At 42.5% G+C, this 13516-nt stretch overlaps 1 long non-coding RNA gene across 1 annotated transcript in view; it reads right to left on the bottom strand.

The window, feature by feature from the left end:
• LOC144588708 (uncharacterized) overlaps positions 1-13247 on the bottom strand; it is an 89508-nt gene extending 76261 nt beyond the window's left edge. The window contains exon 1 of the long non-coding RNA XR_013544385.1: positions 13131-13247. This is a non-coding gene — a long non-coding RNA (uncharacterized LOC144588708). The remainder of the gene's footprint in view (positions 1-13130) is intronic.
• Between the last annotated feature and the right edge of the window lie 269 nt (positions 13248-13516).

Here is a 13516-nt window from a genome sequence, read left to right as displayed (position 1 = left end):
GAAGGCCGTCTCTTGTGACCCCATCAACCGTGGCAGAGCTGGCAAGGGCATCCAGATGAAGGCCTCCTCTGATTATGTTGAGCTCATATGGAAAGATATGGTCCTTCACTAGGGGTAGGGAACTGCTAAAGCCACTCCTCAAATATCTCAATTACCTTGAAAGCCGTACTAAAGTTGCCATAAGCTTCTTCCGAGGGCACATAAAAAACAATAACAAAGAGAGGATTCGTTTTGTTTAGTCGTTTAGTCATGTCCGACTCTTCGTGACCAGAGCACGCCAGGCCCTCCTGTCTTCCACTGCCTCCTGGAGTTGGGTCAAATTCATGTTGGTCACTTCAATGACCCCGTCCAACCATCTCATCCTCTGTTGTCCCCTTCTTCTCTTGCCTTCACACTTTCCCAACATTAAGGTCTCTTCCAGGGAGTCTTCTCTTCTCATGAGATGGCCAAAGTATTGGAGCCTCAGCTTCAGGATCTGTCCTTCCAGTGAGCACTCAGAGTTGATTTCCTTTAGAATGGATAGGTTTGTTCTCCTTGCAGTCCAGGGGACTCTCAAGAGTCTCCTCCAGCACCACAATTCAAAGGCATCAATTCTTCGGCGGTCAGCTTTCTTTATGGTCCAGCTCTCACTTCCATACATCACTACAGGAAAAACCATAGCTTTGACTATTTGGACTTTTGTTGGCATGGTGATATCTCTGCTTTTTAAGATGCTGTCAAGGTTTGTCATCGCTTTCCTCCCAAGAGAGGATTACCCTTGCAAATTTAACTTCAAGGGCTTGCATAGAAAACATCTTTAATACTTACTGATTTGAGGGTTGATAGTAGATTAAAGCAATTTGTACCCCATCTGACTCTATTTATGATCCAGACACAGGTCCATACATGAATTCACTCTCTTTCCTCTGGACCAAATCTGTCCATTCTGCTTCCATCTAGACCTCATTCCAACTGGAACAAATTAGGCAGATTTGGCCAGTGACTTTTGATTTGTCCAAATCTGGGGCACAGGCCTATTTAAAATGTACCACATGTGGAAAAAAACAATGGATAACTGTATTATATGCTAACATTTTGGAAAAGGGGACAGGAGGGAGTGATTAACTGAACAACGATAGAAAAGAAATCTCAGGAGAGCCAAAGTTAGTCCTCAGGGAGCATATTACTTCTAGAAATAGCTACTGGCAGCCCCCTTCTGATCTCTAAGCATTCAGTGGAAAGATTTCCAATATTCTCCCCATGAGGTCTAGAAACTTTGCCACTGACAATTCCATGTAGGTTTTAGATAGCCAATCACATTGTTACCTTCCAGAAAAGTGAATTGCTGGCCCTACAAGAGCCATTGACTGAAAAGTCACCATGCTAAAAATACAATGGACTGCTGTTAAATTTAATTAAGTTTTAAATAAAATGGTCTTCTGTTATTCAAGGAAGAACAAAACTTGAGATCATTCCTGTTCTCTGGAAATCTGGATAAAATTGTGGCAAATAAGTGGTGAAATCTTGTTTGAGGCAGGGTGGGATTGGTTGAAGAGCATACTCAGTTCTGCCAAGCAATGGAAGGAAATGGTTCAGAAGGCTAAGGACAAACAGCTGGAGCTGCCCCTTGATATTTCTTGTCTGAGACATTTGCTTCACTTTGCCTCACGATAGAGCCAGTCCTACATGCTTTGATTGTCCCAGGCAAGAAATCATCCTGAACCTCAGAAGAATTCAATATTTGTATACATAGTCATTTAAACTTTTAAATATTGTCTTTAACTGATGTAAGCCACCTTGAGTCCTTTTCAAGGAGCAAGGTGGGGTATGGAAATATTTTAAATAAGACATAAATTAATATGTATTTTCCGTGTATAAGATGCCCCCATGTATAAGATGCTCCCCCACTTTTCTGATCCCAAATTAAGAAATCTAAGTGGGACTTAGCAAGTGCAGGGGAAAAGGGATCAAAGCACTGCAGGATCACTTTGATCCCTGCTTTCCCCTTGACTTGTTTTTGTTCTCTCCTCACTTTACTTCCATGTATAAGATGACCCTCAATTTTTAGTGTAAAGATTTTAGACAAAAGTATAGTCTTATACATGGAAAAAATAGGGTAATTATGGAGAAGGCTATAGCTCAAGGATCAAATATTATGTATGAAAAAGTTGCCAGGTTTATTCTTAGGCCATATGGATTGTATTTTGTACTATCAGGCATTCTCAAAAATATTAGGAATTGTTATTGTTAAAAATGTTTTACTCCACCTTTCTCCTTAAAAAAGACTTAAGTCAGCTTACATCATTAAAAGACAATATTTAAAGCAAAAAACAGTAAGTTTACAAATATTTAAAAGGATCAAAGAATTACTGCTCTGAGAAATGGTAAACAAAAACAATATTTTAAAAACCACTCAATGCAGTAAGCATAACCTTCTGCCTCCCATCACCTTCCCATATTTAGAAAATATGCCTCTTCTATTTCCAGTGGTATTTGTACTTATTTGATTTAGGAGTTGATTGTAACATCAGTTCTATTTTAGATGTTTTATTTGTATATTATTAACCCCCCAGAATAGTGATATGCACTAATGGGTGGGGTATCCATCCATCCATCCAAAAATCCCACTCAGGGAGACCAGTCACTGAGAGCAAAGATTTAGAAAGCAAATATTTTATAAATAGAGATAATAAGAAATTACTAGAGATTCAAGCTAAAAGGAAAGAGTTAGAAAGCATAGAGTTAGAAAAGGTCCAGAGGGATTTGATATGCTCGAAGAGAAATTTTTTCGAGTATAGTAATAACAATTCAAGCTTTTAGCCAGAGTATCTCAAACTAAAAGATTAAAAAATACAATTGGAGTGATTAGAGATAAAACAGGAAAGAACTGCAGCCCGATGAAGGAAAAATAGTAATATTACAAGAAATTTATCAAAATTTCTATAAAGGAAATTATACACCGAAAGAAGATATAGAAAGTTATATTAAAGAAAATTTAAAGAGTAAACTATTAGAGAATGATAAAAGAGAATTAGAAAAAGAGATAAAGGATGAAGAGATTGCAGAGGTTATTAACAAATTAAAAAATGGTGAAACTCCAGGCTTTGATGGAAGGGGACCAGAATATTATACATCTTTTAAATCAATACTGATCCCCAACTTGAAAATACTCTATCATGGAATATTGGAAGGAGAGAAAATACCAGAATTTTGGAAATATTCACTAACAACTCTTATCCCAAAACCCAATAAAGATCTGACAGATCCAAGCTCACATAAGCCTAGTTATTAAATCAAGATGCAAATATATCTACAGCATTTTTAGCAAATAAAATGAATAAATTCATTACAAAATATATTAAAGAGTATCAGAATGGTTTTTTAAAGGGATGACAAATGGTGAATTTAACTAGGAGAGTTTTGAATATTATATATAATATAGAGAAAGATAAGATAAAGGCAGGTATTTTATTATTAGATATTTTAAGGCATTTGATTGTGTAGAATGGCCAACATTAAAGATTCTTTTAAAGGGTTGGGGTTTTGGAAATAAATTTATGGGGTAGTAGATCAACTATATTTGGAGAACACTTCCGCAGTAATAGTTAATGATGGAATGACAGAACAGATAACTCTAGACTGAGGCACTGGACAAGGTTGCCCTCTTTCCCCAGTTCTGTTTTGTTTGATTATTGAAATGTTAGTAAATGCAATAAGGAATGATGATTTAATTAGTGATATGGGTGAGTCTAACAAAATAAAGATTAACTTATTTGCTGATTATTCCCTTTTGACAGTTAAAAATCCATTAGAAAGTATGGATAGAATTAAAAATCATTTAGAAAAATTTGGGAAAATAACTGGATTATGTATAAATTGGCAAAAATCTGAAAGAATGTTTAATCATAATAAATTAGAAAAAGAAATGTTTGCTGTTAAATATGATTTTATGTAAATCTGTTAAATATTTAGGTGTAGATTTAGTAAAGAATATTCAGAAAATAAAGGAGCATAATTATAACAAATTAAAAAGAGATTCATAGGATTGATCAATTTCAGCCTCTTCAGCATTGGTGGTTGGTGCATAAACATGGATTACTGTGATGTTGAAAGCTCTGCCTTGGATTCGTATTGAAATCATTCTATCATTTTGAGATTATATCCTAGTATAGCTTGTCCCACTCTTTTGTTGACTATGAGGGCTACTCCATTTCTTCTATGGGATTCTTGCCCACAGTATTAGATATGGTAATCATCTGAAATGAATTCATCCATTACTGTCCATTTTAGTTCACTGACGCCCAGGATGCCAATGTTTATTCTTGCCATCTCCTGTTTGACCATCTCCAGCTTCCCAGGGTTCATAGATTTTACATTCCAGGTTCCTATGCAGTATATTTCTTTGCAGCATTGGACTTTCCTTTCACTTCCAGGAACATCCACAGCTGAGCGTCCTTTCGGCTTTGGCCCAACCACTTCACTAGCTCTGGAGCTACTTGTCCTTGTCCTCCGCTCTTCCACAGCAGCATGTTGGATGCCTTCCAACCTGAGGGGCTCATCTTTCAGCATCATATCTTTTAGCCTTTTGTTTCTGTTTTCTCAGCAAAGATACTGGAGTGGCTTGCCAGTTCCTGCTCCATGTTGATTGCATTTAGTAAGAACTCTCCACTATGACCTTTCTGTCTTGGGTGTCCCTGCACGGCATAGCCCATAGCTTCTCTGAGTTACTCAAACACCCTTGCCACGACAAGGCAGCAATCCGTGAAGGGGACGGAATCCTGAATCCTAGCAATCTGTAAACGGTGGGGGAAACTGAGGAATGGAACCTTTAAAATCTCTCCTCTTGCTTGGGAGAAATTCAATGAAAACTGAATGTGTTGATGGGTTTGGGGTGGGCTCGGATGGGGCTCAATCCTGCATGGCTAGTCTGTGTCTTCAGAAAGCTGCATCTGACAGAAGGTGGCTGTCACCTCTTCATTGTGAGGCTGTTCTAATTTCGAAGTCCAGGTGAAGCTGGCATCTGTTTAGGGTGGAACCTGGGCTTCTCTGCACTGCACTTCACAAAAGCTGCATGGAAGTAAGAGCTCAAAGTGGGAAAGGAAAGCGGAGAGGGAGACCCAGCTGCATGGAGTGCTGCTGACCTTCACATCAGCCAGAGGAGAGGAGAGGAGAGGAGAGGAGAGAAGAGAAGAGAAAAGAGAAGAGAAAAGAGAGGAGAGGAGAGGAGAGGAGAGGAGAGGAGAGGAGAGGAGAGGAGAGGAGAGGAGAGGAGAGGAGAGGAGAGGAGAGGAGAGGAGAGGGAATGTTAGAGTAGGAAACAACAACAGATCTATGAGTGGGAAGTGGTTTAAGAAGGTGGGGAGAATGGCAGACTTCTGCTGGATAGCTCAGTGGTAATGGTTAGTTCAATTCCCCACTGGGCCTTCTTGGCAGGGGTTGGACATGATAATTCAGAGGGTCCTTTCCGGCTCTGCAATTCTAAGGTTATTATTAAGACAATTCCACCTGGTACTTGATTAGACTGCCTCCCTTCCCCGTGCTTCTGTTAAGGCTGCAGTTCTCTGCCCAGTTTCCAAGAGAAAGTATCCCTAGAGGGGTTCCATTTTTAGGAGATGTGCATCTATGTTTGTTGGAGGACCAGTCCCTTTAGCACACCATGAGAAGGTGATGGGAGCCCATGATGTTAGGAAATGTGTGGAAGGCAGTAGGAAAAGAGAAAGACCGAACATCAGAGGGATTGACTCAAGAGAGAAAACCACAGCCTTTGATCTGCAAGACGTGGAAGGGTGGTTCATGGTAGGACTGTTTGGAGGTCATTAATCCGTGGGAGCTGATCTGAGGCCACATAGCAACGACAGTGGGAAGACCACTGGCTACCAGCGAAAGCATGGGAAATGTGGGACTTTTGGGCGACCACACCCAGAATCCTGCATCCAGCATGACGAGCGGCTATGCTGGCCAGGGAATTCTGAGACGTTTGTCCAAAACAGTCACTTTCCCAGGCTTTGGCAATCAGTCCATTTTGAGACACAATTAAAAAGGTTGGTTAAGGACCTAGCAAGCCCTAAACAACTGAGAACCGGGATGTTTGGGATCTTGCATTTTCCCATATAAGCCTGCCCGAGTTTAAGCCCCAAAGGAGGAGATCTTCTGTCTCTCTCACCACCATCAGATGCCTGGGGAACAGGAGCTTCTGAGTGGCCCTGGCTTATGGAATTATCCTAACTGTGAGAGTCCGGCAGGCATCCCTGTTTTCCGTTCACCAGGAGATGATGCATTTGTTTCAGTGAAAGTTTGGCTTTTAAGCTGACTAGGTTGCTGAAGTCAGTGTTTAACTGATATCCGCTGAATGTTCTTTATTTCTATTTTTATTTAGATATTTTTAGTCTTCTTTTCAACTCATTTCTCCCAACAGTTTAATTATGATTCCGCACTTTAGCTGTGATCTAGTACGCTGGGTTGTCTCCAATATCTATTTTTGATCACAGAAAGGTGCGGTTAGACGTTTCGTAAATACATAAAACAAACATGAGGAAGAACAAGCCTTCTGAAACAGGACAAGGGCCATTGGAAGCTCGGTGGTTGAAATATCTGACTTGCAGAGCGAGAGGTTGGAAGTTCGATTCTGCCCCCCCCCCCCCGTGTCTCTTTGACAAGGCTGGATTTGATGAGCCATAGGATCCCTTCCGCCTTTGCACTTCCCTGATGATGATGATGATGATGATGATGATGATGATGATGATGATGATGATGATGATGATGATGATGATGATGATGATGATGATGATGATGAAAGATTTGTGGGGGGGAGAACATGGTGCACGAGTCCTGGAGGGAGCAGCGCTGAGCAACAGATGAAGTGGCCTGCAGGACATGCCATAAATGTGCCAGTCTATAGGGTGCCACTGGATTCTTTGCCGTCACTCCAGAGCCCCTTGAAATCAATGGGGCTTCAATGGGGCTTTGTTGTACACCGACACTCTGGATCCCAAATCTGTTGTGCCTTCTTCCTCTTCTTCTTCCTCACAATTATCCCTCTCAAAAATACTAGGGAAAAGATCTCCCCTGTTCTGGGCAGGAATGCATTGCAGAGAAGTTAACTCCACCATATGATGATATAGCTTGGTGGTTTGAGTATATAGCTGCAAAGCCAGAGGTTGGGAGTTCAATTCCCCGCTGTGCCTCCAGGACACTCCCAGAAGAAGGGAATGGTGATAAAGGGGGGAGAGATTAAAACAACCGGAAAAATCAGCAGTAGCTGAACATGCCCTAAAACAAGCTGGACATGAAATTCTATTTCAAAATACTGAAGTACTGGACAACACCAGCAATCTGTATGTTAGATTGTACAGGGAAGCCATTGAAATCCATAAACATAAACAGAACTTCAACAGAAAGGAAGAAGGCCTAAAACTAAACACGTCCTGGCTCCCAATTCTGAAAAATACAGCCTGCAAAAGGTCAATAAACTCTACCCAGCCACAAGGGCCAGGGGGCCAGGGATCACTGCACAAAAAAGACCAGCTAACGACACCCATGAATCACAGTGACAGATAATCTCCCCCCCCCATCACAACAAAAACATGCTGATCACCCTATCTCCGCCCAGAAGCCACTGGTAATGGTGCGGCTAAAAATACTGTAAATAAATAAATAAATAAATATCTCCTGAAAAAAGGCAAAAGCTGTTCCCACAGCTATAAATACTCAACTATCCAACAAACAGCAACAGAGCATGGACAGAGTTCCTACTCCAGTCCTCTGCAGATGCCGGCCACAGAGACTGGTGAAACATCAGGAAGAAAAACCTTCAGAACACAGCCAAAGAGCCTGAAAAACCCACAACAACCAATGGAGTTACTTTATGCCCAGGAGAGATGGAGCATGTGGGTTCTGTCCAAGAGATGGGCTTCTAAGTCAGATCCTTTCCTTGTGGCCTCAAATCCACCCTTCCATCCGGCCACAACACCCTTGTGTTGCGGACAAGATCATCCTTGTGTTTGGTGCCTGATCCTACCCATGTCCGGTTCCTGGGGAGTAAGAATTACCCACCATGATCTCAAATGCAAGAGAAGGTGATACCTTTATAGACCACTTTTAAAATAATCATTTAGTGGTCTACTGTATAAAGGTATCTCCTACTGCGTTTGTACTTTATTTCGACCACAGGGCTCCCTTTTATTTCAGTGGAATTAAGGAGGATACCCCTCTATCTCCGCTGAGGTTTGCATCGCTTCAGTCAATGGGGATTCACTTTCCACGGCAGCAGGGTCTACTGAAAATCAGATTATAATATTCTAGGAGGGCTTGAGGGCAGTGAAGAGAAAACACGAGCCCTTTGCTTTAACAACATCGTGGACTGGGCAGTCAAGAGAGTCGTTGTCAAGACCCAGACCCACAATTGCTGCCCTTTTGGCAACAGCAAAAGGAGGGTCAGTCCCCGGGTCTTCAAACAATGTCCCCCCCTCCCCAAGGAGCTCTGTCTTGCATCCCAATTGCAGCATGCGGGGACGGGGGGGGGGAAGAGGGAGTCTTCTTTCCCCTCCAAAGGACCTGTAAACCAGCAAGACCTTGGACCAACACCTCTCCCCCCCTTTCTTTGTCAGGCAGCTGCAGAAGGAACGAGGATGCTGCTATGGCGAGAGTGGGAGGGAGAACATCAAGCTAAGGATTTCGGAAAAGGCTGTACTAGGAATCTGGCAACATAGATGGAGATGGAGGGGGGGCAGCAGATGACAAGGGGCCAAAGGGGCAGGAACTGAACGCTACCCCCCCCAACCCTCGCCTGGGGAGCTGCTCCACTTCTTGGATCAAGAGATGCGGATGTGTCTCCGTGATTGATTTTTCTTCTTCTTCTTCTTGGAAAGGAAAATAGTGGTACAGAAAGGAACGCCCTGCCCCACTCCAAAGCTAATCCTCTGGCCTGCTCCCTTTTTTTTTCCCCTTTTCTTTTTTCCCCCTCTGACTCCACCCTGGCTACTCAGAACCAAGAAAAGTCCTTTGCTTGCTTACTTGCTTGGTTTATGGCTGCATCCTGTATTCCTAGAGAGAGAGATGCTTTTTGTATTGTTGCAGACATACATATAATGCGTGTATGGTATCAGGGTCGGGTGGTGGAGGATGTGTGGCACTTTTTTTAGCCTGTTGTTTCCTTAGAATTCAGGACATACTGAGATCTTTAAGAGAGAACCAAATATATAGCGAGCCACAGCTTTCTCCACACCCCAAAGCCTCCTGAAAAGGAATAAGACAGTGAGGATAAAAATCTGATGGCCTTGTTCTTTTTGCTCGGTGCCTCAAAGGGACAGCAACACTCATATTTCCCCCCAAATCAATCAATCAATCAATCAATCAATCAATCAATCTATCTATCTATCTATCTATCTATCTATCTATCTATCTATCTATCTATCTATCTATCTATCTAGGATTTGTGTGTGTGTGTGTGTACACAAACACACCACCTTCTCTCTCTCTCTCTCTCTCTCTCTCTCTCTCAACATTTTTCACCCAATGAGAGGTTGAAATATTGTGATTAAATATTTTCATGCCAGCAGGAAAGAGCAATGAATGGGTGATGGGGAGGAGATGCAGAAACAGGGCATGCTTCATTATTATTTTATTTTACTAAAAGAGAAACTGTCACAATTAATCGATATTAGAAGGCCAATAGGATCCTTATTAAAAATAGAACATGAACAGCATAGGTAAGAGGGTGTGTTTTCTTAAAATGTTTTCAGAGATTTGTCTTTTTTCTTAGTATGCATGCTTATCTTATATTCCTCTCCCCTCTGTCTGGAGACATGTTATCAACACGTACACACACATACACACATACATATATGTGTGTGTGTACACACACACATATGCATCCATCTACATGCATACATGTATGCATACACACGTGTATATTTTTAAGTACATATGTGTGAGATTTTGAGAGAGAGGTAGAAATCAGGTAATAAAGAAAAAGACACCAGTATTTTATTGCTGAAAAAGACAGCAGGTGAATGCATTGCTAAATGGTAAATCAACACTTGAGTAAATCACATTGAGTTAATGGGTCTACTCTGGGACTGACAACAGAATAATGGTCAAGGTTTTCAGAAATAAGATTTTTCACTTCATTTCCCTTCAACTCACTTCTATTCTATTCTATTCTATTCTATTCTATTCTATTCTATTCTATTCTATTCTATTCTGTGTCTTGGAAGGGAGGTGGTTTAGCATCACCAGAGCGTTTTATCCCCCTGAAATACAGTATTTTCAGCAGGGCTCTCCATATTTGGGTTGTGATCTGAAATATTCAACTTGAGAGACATCCCACACAGATGAAATCTTAAAAGAGTCGAGCTGGTCACATCCTCCGCTGGGGTGCGGAGGGAGCAAACGGCGACCATTAAAAAACAAACTTGAAAACAAGACAGACTTTTAAGAAAGCGCCTAATTTCCCTTTCCGGATGGATTCCTCTTTTCTGTTTCTTTTGTTGGCAGGGTGGGGAATAGATGGAGACAAATTTACTTCCACCTCGGCTTCTTCGAGCTGGCCCAGAAACGATCTGGATTATAGTCTTGTTTTAGTCGTTTTATCGCAGAATAAGCACTGCTCCGACTGGAAAGGACCCCAAATTATTTCTTCCCTTCGCCCTCTTTGGGAGAAAGGGGGGAGGGGGGAAATCAATATTAAATCAAATCAAATAATAACGAGGGGAGCAAACTGTGGCCACGGCGTAACTACCATTAACACCATCAAGGTATCTGATGGAATGTTTTCTATACAGCGGCAAGGTCCCGCTTTCTCACACACACTCACACCCGCGCGTTCTCTCTCTCTCTCTCTCTCTTTCACACACACAGACACACACACAGAGAGAGAGAGATACACGCATGCAAATAGACCTTCCGCCAAAATAAAACCAGGATAGAAGATTCTAAATTTGCAGTGGTTTGGAGGTGGAAGGGAAAAGTCTATAGAAAAGGTCTATAATTCTATAATCCTGGGATCTTTTTAAGGAGAAAAGCCGGGGTAAGTAAGTAAGTAAGTTAAGTAAGTAAGTAAGTAAGTTTTTTTCTTCTTTGCTTAGAGAGGACATTTTCAGAGATGCCGCGCGGGGGGGGGGGGCGGTGAGTGTAATTCTTGCCCAAACAGAAGCTGGCTCTGGCTTCTTTTTTTAAAAAAACTTCTATCTTTCGCTCGCAGAGGCGGTGAAAGCGAGCTGGCCCTTCTCTCGCCTTCCAGACTAGCCCACCTCGCAAGGTCGTTGTGCAAAGATAAGCAGGCCGCCCAGAGTTCTTGTAAAAGAAGCAGCCAGGCAGGCGCTGGGTTATAAAGGATCTCTCTTCCCCCCCCCCCACGACCACAAATTGGCAAAGAAAGAAAGAAAGAAAGAAAGAAAGAAAGAAAGAAAGAAAGAAAGAAAGAAAGAAAGAAAGCTTCGGGCCCAAGGTTAACTCTTTCGGCGCTTCTTTCAGCAGAGGAACGCCGTGGGCACACCAAGTCTTTCGTAACAGAATCCGTTGGGACGCGTAGAAGAGAAGCGGGTTGGGAAAGAGTTCTTCTGTTTGCTGGATTCGCGCCCAAAGAATTCGGATTATTCGTGTTTACAAAGCGCATCCAGAGCTGAAGTCGCTGGCAGTCCCATACCGAGCCCTCTCCGGGACCTGGGTGTTCTCTCTCTCTCTCTCTCTCTCTCTCTCTCTCTCTCACACACACACACACACACACACACACAGCGCTTTCCTCCAACTTTTTTTTTTTTTTTGCGTTTGCTTCTAAATGGTTAATTCATCCCGTGGTAGATATTCAGAATGAAATAATACGGATTTAGGGAATACTATAATATTTACGAATAACAGTATGTGCGTGCAGGTCGGAAGGCAACGTCTATTTTAAAAAAAAATAAATAAAATTCACTCAGAAATTCAAGTGCGTATTAGCATAAGATTATATACAAAGTTTTCTCGTCGCAGGTAATCTTTGAAATATATCCAGTCTCCAGACACGGAGTACTTATCAGAGACTGACAACAAGCCGTCTGGCATTCCCACGACTTCGAGACACGTGTATGCAAAGCCTTTCTTAAAGTTCACAGCAGCTGCGCCGCTTATCGTCAGTTGCTCTAAACATTCAAAGGGGTTGTCTTCTTGACGAACAAGAGACGAGGTGGTAACAGGAAATCTGTTTCGTAAGAATAACGATAACGGTACGAGGAGAAATTAAAAAATGGGCACATGGGAAGGCGGACGGTCCTATTCGCCACGACTTCCTCTTTCTTTCTCTAAGCTTAAATTTCTTTTGCTTTCTAGTAAGAAGTCTCAGGTATTTCAGCTATTCCCCCCCCCGCCTCCGCCAAACGTGCCACTTTTTAAAACAAAAACTTTTTAAAAACAATCAAAAACGATCCAAACTCATCATCGCGCGGTTCGTTCAAGCCAGATAAGAACTCTGCTCCAACAGGTCTTGCAGGTTTCCCGAGCGCACCAAAACCTGCTTGACCACAAGCAACCAGAAGATGCTCCTACTCCACAAAGCCAACGCGCCTATCAGCTTTTTAGGAAAAGGGATGGGGTGGAGACGAGCCACCTTCTGTTTCCAACTGTCCCAGTGACTTTGCGGGGAGATGCAGTCCTTCCTCCCCCCCCCAGCAAAACCCCCATTATGTGACAGGGTCGCATCCTGCCTAGAGGACGATCGGCGTGTAAATCGCCAAACTCCAACCTGTTCATTTGATTAAGATCTTTCTCCCCCAGCGGTGATCAAGAGATGGCCGCTTCAAAACCAAACCAAAAAGTAATTTTTGTAAAATACATGCCCGTGCAAAACATCTCGCGGCAACTCTTGCTTAGAAGCAAGTCTTATTAAGTTCAACGGGATTTACGCTGCGCGGAGCGTGTTTTGGATCGCAAACTGGGGGGGGAGGGGGGAGAGAGAGAAACAAGTTACGCGTTCCTGACGACTCAAGCTGCTTTTCGACCCACCCCCAACCCCTCCTGCCCACAAGAGAAGGAATCAGAGAAAATCTCAAAAATTAAAAAGTTTAGTGCAGATTTAAAAGTGGACGCAAAAGACGCAGAGAAGGAAGCCTGCTTTTCCCCAATGGATTGTTTCCGTTATTAAAAAGAAGAAGTTGGAAGCTCTCCAGAAAACTTACCTGGGATGCCCGAAGTCTTCCTTTCCCCTTGTGCATGCCAAGGGAGAAGAGAAAGGCCCTTGGCAGAACCACCCCTTAAAAGTTTTCCAAAGTTCGCCCTCTCCACCCCCTCCCCTCCCTTCCCCTCCCCAAACTTTTAAAGAGCTAATTGATGAAATAAAGTTAAAGAGGAGGAGACAGGGCTCTTTCTTATCCAGAGACTGGTGGGGGTGGGGGAGAGGTGTGTGTGTGTTTGTGTGTGTGTGTGTGTGTCCAGCCTCTGCCCACAGCTTTGACCAGTCAGGGATTTCAGACCTGATTAACATTTTGGGGTTTTTTTTTCCTGATTAAAAAGCACAGGGGCCCCCTCCATTCAAATCATGGCCTTCTGTCCTTATTGTCAAAGA

The sequence above is a fragment of the Pogona vitticeps genome, chromosome 4, assembly GCF_051106095.1.
Source record: "Pogona vitticeps strain Pit_001003342236 chromosome 4, PviZW2.1, whole genome shotgun sequence".
NCBI classification, from domain to species: domain Eukaryota; kingdom Metazoa; phylum Chordata; class Lepidosauria; order Squamata; family Agamidae; genus Pogona; species Pogona vitticeps.
Note: the sequence above shows the minus strand (reverse complement) of the source record. Positions and strands in the feature narration are given on the sequence as shown.